The 8,987-nt window shown below is 40.9% G+C and overlaps 1 long non-coding RNA gene across 1 annotated transcript; it reads right to left on the bottom strand.

Moving 5' to 3' along the window:
* Positions 1-312: 312 nt before the first annotated feature.
* Positions 313-4,425, bottom strand: LOC141095904 (uncharacterized). The gene is made up of 2 exons (XR_012233488.1): positions 4,071-4,425; positions 313-740 (listed from the first exon to the last, which is right to left on the bottom strand). It is a non-coding gene; the product is annotated as an uncharacterized lncRNA (long non-coding RNA).
* Positions 4,426-8,987: the final 4,562 nt, after the last annotated feature.

Here is an 8,987-nt window from a genome sequence, read left to right as displayed (position 1 = left end):
GTGCAACAATGAAAATGTGATAAAACAGGGATAATTACCAAAATGATGCTATAGCTAATAACTAAAAAGCAGAGTGATATCACAACACCAGGATAATGATGCCACAGTGCACGGATAATAAAAACTGAAGCATAAAGAGGGTTATTGCACACAGAGATGTCAGAGTGTGGAAATACACACACAGGGATGTAGCAGTTTTTGTGATGTGTCAGGCTTGGCTAATTGCTTGAGTCCACAGTGATGTCACAGTATAGGGAAAATAAACCTAACATCATAACTCAAGGATACTGATAAAAATACAGCAACATAAAATGGAAATTAAAATAGTATTTCATCATTTTATCAGTAAAGTTGTTACAATAACAGTTTCTAAAACCAAAATCCTGTGCATTTTGTTCCCTTTGAGAAAAAGTCATGGATGATTATACGAAAAATGACTGCAAAATATGTGCTCATCCAATGTCCTGATTCCTGCAGTAGCTTCAAGAAAATTAACTTAAATATTCATGCGATAAGCAAGTCTAATCTTTCCTTTAGACAGTTTTAATGTGCGGAGCAATATGCAAAATCTTCATTCTTCTGGAACCCAAAGTGAATTCCTTAGTCTTGCAGTCTGGTGTCTCTGACAAACTAGTTTATTTGACAGGCATCAGGGACTTGAAGCAACTTCAAGGAAGAAAAGCGGTAATCATTCAATCTTCATTGGATTTCTATGACAGTGCGATCAAATTCTGCAGAACCTGGAATAAGCACATAATTATCAGGACCTGCCTTAGCATTTCTTAACGGATCACGGATTGCACTGGTCCTTGGTGGCTCTTGTTTTTTTGGCACTGTTTGTAGTTATTTGACCTTTTCTGAGTGGATAATCCACACAAAAAGCCCTAATTACTTCCCAAGCTTTAAGCAGCCAGGCAGTGTGAATAATCAATATTCCTGATTTAAGTATTGCACAATCAGATGCTTCCGCTGTTTAAAAAATCTTTCCATTGACCCAAAGCATCTGTAGGACGATATTGGACATTAAACCTTGTGTCGCACACATGATTTGTTCACACAACCTTCATGTTTCATGGCTTTCTTTATTATTTTTAATTTTTTAATCGTCTCTAGTGATGAGCGAGTATACTTGTTACTCGAGATTTCCGAGCATGCTCGGTTGTTCGGGCATGCTTGGAGATTCAGTTTGTGTCACAGAAGCTGCATGATTTGCGGCTGCTAGACAGCCTGAATACATGCAGGCATTGTCTGTTTGTTAGGCAATCCCCATATGTATTCAGGCTGTCTAGCAGCCGCAAATCATGCAGCTGCAGAGACGCAAACTAAATCTCCAAGCACGCCCAAACTACTCAGAGAACACCAGAGCATGCTTGGAAATCTCGAGTAACGCGCATACACACTCATCACTAATTGTCTCAGATATTTTTGTATTTTTTTGGAATGACATAAAAAAACAAATCATGGTTAGGAAAGGATCTGCGTGTAATATTGACAGTGGACAAGGCACAGGTCAATAATTCTGAAAGTAGATCTGTTGATTTAAGTGACCGTCTCATCACCAGATATGTTTATTGGTCAGCCTGGTGTAGATTTTATTACAGAACATTATTCCATCATACCTGCCATTGTTCACTGCCACTTCCCAACAAGGAAAAAAGGAGTAAAGTAAAGAAGGTTTAAGAATTATAATTATTTATTTCATAATTTTTAAAGATGAAGGTTGGCACAAGTCCATCAAGTACAACCTATACTCTAAACATGTTGATCCAGAGGAAGGCAAAAATCCATCGGTCAGATGCTAATTACTCCATATTATGTGGAAATACCTGTCTCCACAAACAGAAATCAGACAGGTTCAGACCTGGATCAATGTCCCATCACAGATTCTGATGCACATAGGCTGTGGTATTATATTTTTCAAGAAAAGCATCAAGACCCTCCTTGAACTTTGTGGTGAACTTTAAGGAAAATACTTGTGTGATTCTTGCAGGTTAAGGCCCCGTTACATTTAGCGATGCACCAGCGATCCCGACCACGATATGACCCGGTCTAAATGGTTGATATTGAGCTACCAATCAGACAATCAGATCTCACTAGCGATGCAGCAGCGGTCGGCGGTCGTTACTTACCTGTCAGACGGCAGCTGGGTGACGTCTTCCGCCCGCGTCCATGGCTCGCTCATCGGCGCCAGCAGGAAGCCGATGACGAGAAGTGGACCAGGCCGATCTCGCGCGATCAGCAATAGCCAGCGGGGGAGCCGGTCGGAGGTGAGTATCACATGTAGCGATATCGCTAGTGATATCGCTGCTGCGTCACAAAATCGGTGACGCGCTAGCGATATCGCTAGCGATATCGCTATGTGTAAAGGGCCCTTTAGACACATTCACTTGCATTTGGTTAAGAGACAATATCAATCCCAGCCTGTGGACACAAATAATTCTGTTTCTTGACAAAAATAAAAAGATAATGTTCCCTGTTCCTTCAAAATCTGAAATCAGTAGCACTTAGAAATCTTTTCATCCCAACACAATTAGAAAAGTTTTGTGGTTGATAAAAACAGCAGTGGAGTTTAGTATATGTGATTTTTAGACGGTCAATATCCATCTTGAAGTTTAACAAGTGGTGCTCCAATTATAAGGGTGTGTGGCCATGATGAGCTTTTGCGTGACTTTTTGAAGTTGCAGTTTTTCTGCAGCATTTCTGCACCCATTAAATAAGATGAGAGACTTGCATTTTTTCAAAAATACACCAGCATCAAAAACTCAACAAAAAATCATCATAGGGAAATAGCCTTTGGCCATGTGCACACGTTGAGTATTTGGTCAGTATTTTCTCTCAGTATTTGTAAGTCAAAATCAGGAGTGGAACAATCAGAGGAAAAGTATAACAGAAACACGTCACCGCTTCTGTATTTATCACCCACTCCTGATTTTGGCTTAGGCTATGTGCACACATATGCAGAAAATTTCTGCATGAAAACCTGACTCCTTCCCAGAAAACACGCGTTTTTTTCTGCAAGTTTTCCGCGCATTTTCTGAGCAAAAAACACACGCTTTTAATGCGTTTTTTTCCGGAGCGGTCCCAGTCACATAGAAAATAGCTAGAAATGCAGAATTTTCCGTGAAATTAATGAGCATTCTGCGTTTTTTCCGCGATGCGTTTTTTTCACGGAAAAAAACGCATCAATATGCACAGAAAGTGCGGAATTCATTCAAATGAATGGAAAGTTTCTTTTAAGCGTTTAAGCGTTTTATTTGGTAAAAACACGAAAAAAATGCAACTTGTGAACACATCCTTACAGATACTGAGTTAAAATACTGACCGTGTGCATGTGGCCTTACAGTTCTAGCAAAATTATGAGATTTATAGAAATTTTGTTCCCACTGTGTTTTTTTTTACTTAATTGAGTTGCTGTGCGCATTTCCTTTCCACACCATGTCAATTTCTCTTGCAAGTATGTTGAGTCTTATGTACAGACTTGCATTAGATGCGAAAATTCAGCAAGTAAAAAAAGCACATGCATTTAGTGAGTTTGCACTGCAGAAAGGCATAAATAACACATGTAATCCGCACATGACTGTATCAATAAAGTTTTTACAAAGCCAAATACCAGGAATTATCCAAAACAAAGCAGCTTTATTTATATCCTGAGACACCAACAAAAGACATAACCTGCAGCGTCATAAGTACGATAAAAATGCATGTAAAAAACGCACACAAAAAAGCAATAAAAACACCGCAAGTACGTTAATTTAGTAGTTCACTGTCAAATCCAATTGGAAAGTAATATTAAAATATAATTTTTAATAGATACATATTAAAAAAATCCAAAAAAATAACAAAACCAAACAAAAAAATCTCTCAAAGGCCCATTGGAGACTTCAGCAGCTGCTTTGATAATGATTTCTATCAGACAGTGAGATTGTATTGGATCCAATTATTGCAAATGGATAAATCAGATTACAGTGACGCGGTCAGGATCGCTGGTGCATCGCAAAGTGGTCGCTATTGAGCTGCCACACAGGCAGATCTCACCAGCGACATAGCAGCGGTCGGAGGTCGTTACTTACCTGTCAGACGAGGCGATCCTGACGTCCTCCCGCCCGCGTCCACGCGTCGCTCGTCGGCGCCACAGGAAGTCCAGCAGGAAGCGCCCGCGGAGAAACAGTCCAGGACGTTCTCGCGCGATCAGCGATAATCAGTGGAGGAGCCAGTGGGAGGTAAGTATCAGACATAGCGATATCGTTAGCAATATCGCTGCTATGTCACAAAAACCAGTGACGTTATAGCGATATCGCTTAGTGTGACAGGCCCTTAACCTGCCAGAATAGAAGCAGCAGCCATTCAATCACTCCTCAGTGCCTACATACTTTTCAGTGACCATTGTCACCTCTGGTGCAGCTATAGCAATGCATGCTGGTCAGCAGCGAGCTACTCCAGGGACTAAGTCCTCCTTTCGGTCCACTGGGATGATCTCTCATTGGAGATCGGAGGTCACATGCTCAGGTCCTTCTCCAGCTCGGATTGGACCATCAGAAAGGTCAGGAAGGTCCCGGAAGGACGCGGCTATAAAGGGTTTGCATGGCCGCTTGGCCATGCGCTAGTATAGACTGCATTACCAGACTATGAGGAGTGAGTGTTGTATGCAAGTATGAATGTCTCTGGTGACTGACTCATTTGAAACCCCTACCCTTAGTATGCATGTGTTGTGCAGCCTAGCCTGTTAAGCGCCCAGGCTTAGGTGTAGGTAGAGGCAGAGTCTGAGACTAACATGAGTGTCCACCGGTGGCTCTGCACGCCACGGTGCACGTGCTCGACACGTCACCTTAGTCAGAAGCTATAGTGGCGTCTGCAGGTGCGATACCGCGTGCTCAGTAGCTCTAGAGGGACTCAGACCTCGTGTCCTTGGGGCTGAGTTCTGTGACCGCATACTGAGCGCTCTCTTGTGCTGTGATTTTAACAGGCTCTGTCATTTATCTTCAGCGGTGGCGCGGCTCTGTGTCGTAACAGTTCGCTTCTGTTCACACTGGGTGACGTTAACCCACGTGTGACCTCTTGTATACGCTTTATACTTCTGCCATTACTAAGCAGCAGTTTACCACCCCTGCACGGTGGACCCCGGGCTGCGAACACACCTTACTATTATTTTATTATTTGGTGCGTTCCGCCAGCCCTAACACATTTATACCAGGATTGAGGTCATATGTACCAGGATTGGGAGCATGTATACAAGGATGGAGGATATATATACAGTATATATATATATATATATATCAGGATGAAGGACATATATACCATGATGGGGGGCATATATACCAGGAGGGAGCTCAGAATAGGGTATATTACTACATAAAGGGTGAGGGAGGCAACTTGTGTGTCCTTATAAGATTTAGAACCTTACAAGTGCCAATACATTTGACCAACATGCAGGGACGGATGGAGCGGAGGTACAAATTTTCCATCGGGACTCTAGTTAGGCCACTGGACCTTGGGGACTCTCCACTGTCCAGGAGATGTGAGATGTTCAGATCATGTCCCTGCCCGGTCAGACTCAGCCATTACATAGTACATAGCAGGGGCATATTTATAAGATTATCTCAGCACAGGAACATTTTTTTAACAAATCCAATTATGGAACTTATTTTTATTCCAAGATCTATTCATTAAAATATATTGGTCATAGGACAACCCCATTAAGTCAATTTTACATTTGGCTGTGTTTGTTTCCTTTTTTTGCACCAAATTTATCAAAGTATTGCAAAATGTTTGCTAAATTTGACACATCGTTAAATGTAAAATGTCTTTCTAATACGCTTCACTTTTTAATGAATTCTTCTACTGGAGAAGAATGGCACACGTTTTTGTGACTTTTTAAAAAGTCGCAGTTCATAAATCTGGCTTGCAGACCATTTACATAGCTAACCACTGCCACATTGACACAGCAACAAAAGTAGAAATAGCAACAAGTCTACCATTTACCAAACTGTATATTCCAAAATTTTAAAAATTTTTTACACCAAAAAATCTGTCTCAAAAGCCTAAATACATATTTACAGTGACATGTAAATGTTTGGGCACCCCTGTTCAAACTTACTGTTATTGTGAACATTAAAGCAAGTTGAAGATGGAATTATCTCTAAAAGGCCTGACGTTAAAGATGATATATTTTATTTGTATTTAAAGCAAAAATAAATAAAGTCATTTTTTACATTTTAACCCCTTTATGACCCAGCCTATTTTGACCTTAATGACCTGGCCATTTTTTGCAATTCTGACCAGTGTCCCTTTATGAGGTAATAACTCAGGAACACTTCAACGGATCTTAGCGATTCTGAGATTGTTCTTTCGTGACATATTGGGCTTCATGTTAGTGGTAAATTTAGGTCGATAATTTTTGCGTTTATTTGTGAAAAAATCTGAAATTTGGTAAAAATTTAGAAAATTTTGCAATTTTCACATTTTGAATTTTTATTCTGTTAAACCACAAGTGACACAAAGTGGTTACTAAATAACATTTCCCACATGTCTACTTTACATCAGCACAATTTTGGAAACAAATTTTTTTTTGTTAGGAAGTTAAAAGGGTTAAAAGTTGACCAGCGATTTCTCATTTTTACAACAAAATTTACAAAACCATTTTTTTTAGGGACCACCTCACATTTGAAGTCACTTTGAGGGGTCTATATGGCAGAAAATACCCAAAAGTGACACCATTCTAAAAACTGCACCCCTCAAGCTACTCAAAGCTACATTCTAGAAGATTATTAACCCTTCAGGTGTTTCGCAGGAACTAAAGCAACGTGGAAAGAAAAAATGGACATTTTAATTTTTACAACAAAAATTTTCTTTTAGCATCAATTTTTTCATTTTCACATGGGCAACAGGATAAAATGGATCCTAAAATTTGTTGGGCAATTTCTCCTGAGTACACCGATACCTCATATGTGGTCATAAACCACTGTTTGGGCGCACGGCAGGGCTCAGAAGTGAAGGAGCGCCATTTGACTTTTGAATGGAGAACATGCTGGAATATTTAGCGGACACCATATCGCGTTTGGAAAGCCCTGTGTGCCTAAACATTGGAGCTCCCCCACAAGTGACCCCATTTTGGAAACTAGACCCCCCAAGGAACTTATCTACATGCATAGTGATCACTTTGAACCCCAGGTGCTTCACAAATTGTTCGGTAAAAAAAAAAGTACTTTTTTTTTCACAAAAATTTTTTTTAGCCTCAGTTTTTTCATTTTCACATGGGCAACAGGATAAAATGGATCCTAAAATTTGTTGGGCAATTTCTCCTGAATACATCGATACCTCATATGTGGTCATAAACCACTGTTTGGGAGCACGACAGGGTCCGTAAGTGAAGGAGCGCTATTTGACTGGAAAATTAGCTCCAATCGTTATCGGACACCATGTTGAGTTTGGAGTGCCCCTGTGTGCCTAAACAGTGAAAACCCCCACAAGTGACCCCATTTTGGAAACTAGACCCCTTATGGATCTTACCTAGATGTGTAGTGAGCACTTTGAACCCCCAAGGGCTTCACAGAAGTTTATAACGCAGAGCAGTGAAAATAAAAAATCATTTTTTTTCCTCAAAAATGATTTTTAGCACTCTATTTTTTATTTTCGCAAGGGTAACAGGAGAAATTGGACCACAAAAGTTGTTGTGCAATGTGTTCTGAGTACACCGATACCCCATATGTGGGGGGGAACCACTGTTTGGGCGCACGGCAGGGCTCAGAAGGGAAGGAGCGCCATTTGACTTTTTGAAATTAAAATTACCTCTAATCGTTAGCGGACACCATGTCGTGTTTGGAGAGCCCCTGTGTGCCTAAACATTGGAGTTCCCCCACAAATAACCCCATTTTGGAAACTAGACCCCCTAAGGAACTTTTCTAGATGCATAGTGAGCACTTAGAACCCCCAAGTGCTTCACAAAAGTTTATAACGAAGTGCCGTGAAAATAAAAAATATTTATTTAACTCAAAAAATTATTTTTTAGTGCACAATTTTTTATTTTCACAAGGGTACCAGGAGAAACTGGACCCCAAAAGTTGTTGTCCAGTTTGACCTGAGTACGCTGGTACCCCATATGTGGGTGGGGGCCACTGTTTGGGCACACGTCGGGGCTTGGAAGGGAAGTAGTGACGCTTTTGAATGCAGACTTTGATGGAATGGTCTGCAGGCATCATGTTACATTTGCAGAGCCCCTGATGTACCTAAACTGTGGAAACGCCCCACAAATGACCACATTTTGGAAATTAGACCCCCCCAAGGAACTTATCTAGATGTATGGTGAGCACTTTGAACCCCCAAGTGCTTCACAGAAGTTTATAACGCAGATCCGTGAAAACAAAAAATCATTTTTTTTGCTAAAAAAAAAATGATTTTTAGCCAGCACTTTTTTTTCCACAAGTGTAACAGGATAAATTGGACCCCAAAAGATGTTGTCCAGTTTGTCCTGAGTATGCTGATACCCCATATGTGGGTGGGGACCACTGTTTGGGCACACGTCGTGGCTCGGAAGGGAAGTAGTGGCATTATGAAATGCTGACTTTGATGGAATGTTCTGCGGGCATCATGTTACATTTGCAGAGCCCCTGGTGTGCCTAAACTGTGGAAACCCCCCACAAGTGACCCCATTTTGGAAACTAGACCCCCGAAGGAACTTATCTAGATGTGTGGTGAGCACTTGGAACCCCCAAGTGCTTCACAAAAGTTTATAACGCAGTGCCGTGAAAATAAAAAATATTTTTTTTAACTTCAAAAATTATTTTTTAGTGCACAATTTTTTATCTTCACAAGGGTACCAGGAGAAACTGGACCCCAAAAGTTATTGTCCAGTTTGTCCTGAGTATGCTGGTACCCCATATGTGGGTGGGGACCACTGTTTGGGCATACGTCGGGGCTCGGAAGGGAAGTAGTGACATTATGAAATGCTGACTTTGATGGAATGGTCTGCGAGCGTCATGTTACATTTGCAG

The sequence above is a fragment of the Dendrobates tinctorius genome, unplaced genomic scaffold (assembly GCF_039654945.1).
Source record: "Dendrobates tinctorius isolate UK_male_01 unplaced genomic scaffold, ASM3965494v1 ptg000070l, whole genome shotgun sequence".
Taxonomy (NCBI): Eukaryota; Metazoa; Chordata; class Amphibia; order Anura; family Dendrobatidae; genus Dendrobates; species Dendrobates tinctorius.
The sequence above is the reverse complement of the archived record's forward strand: the minus strand, read 5'-3'. Positions and strand labels throughout refer to the sequence as shown.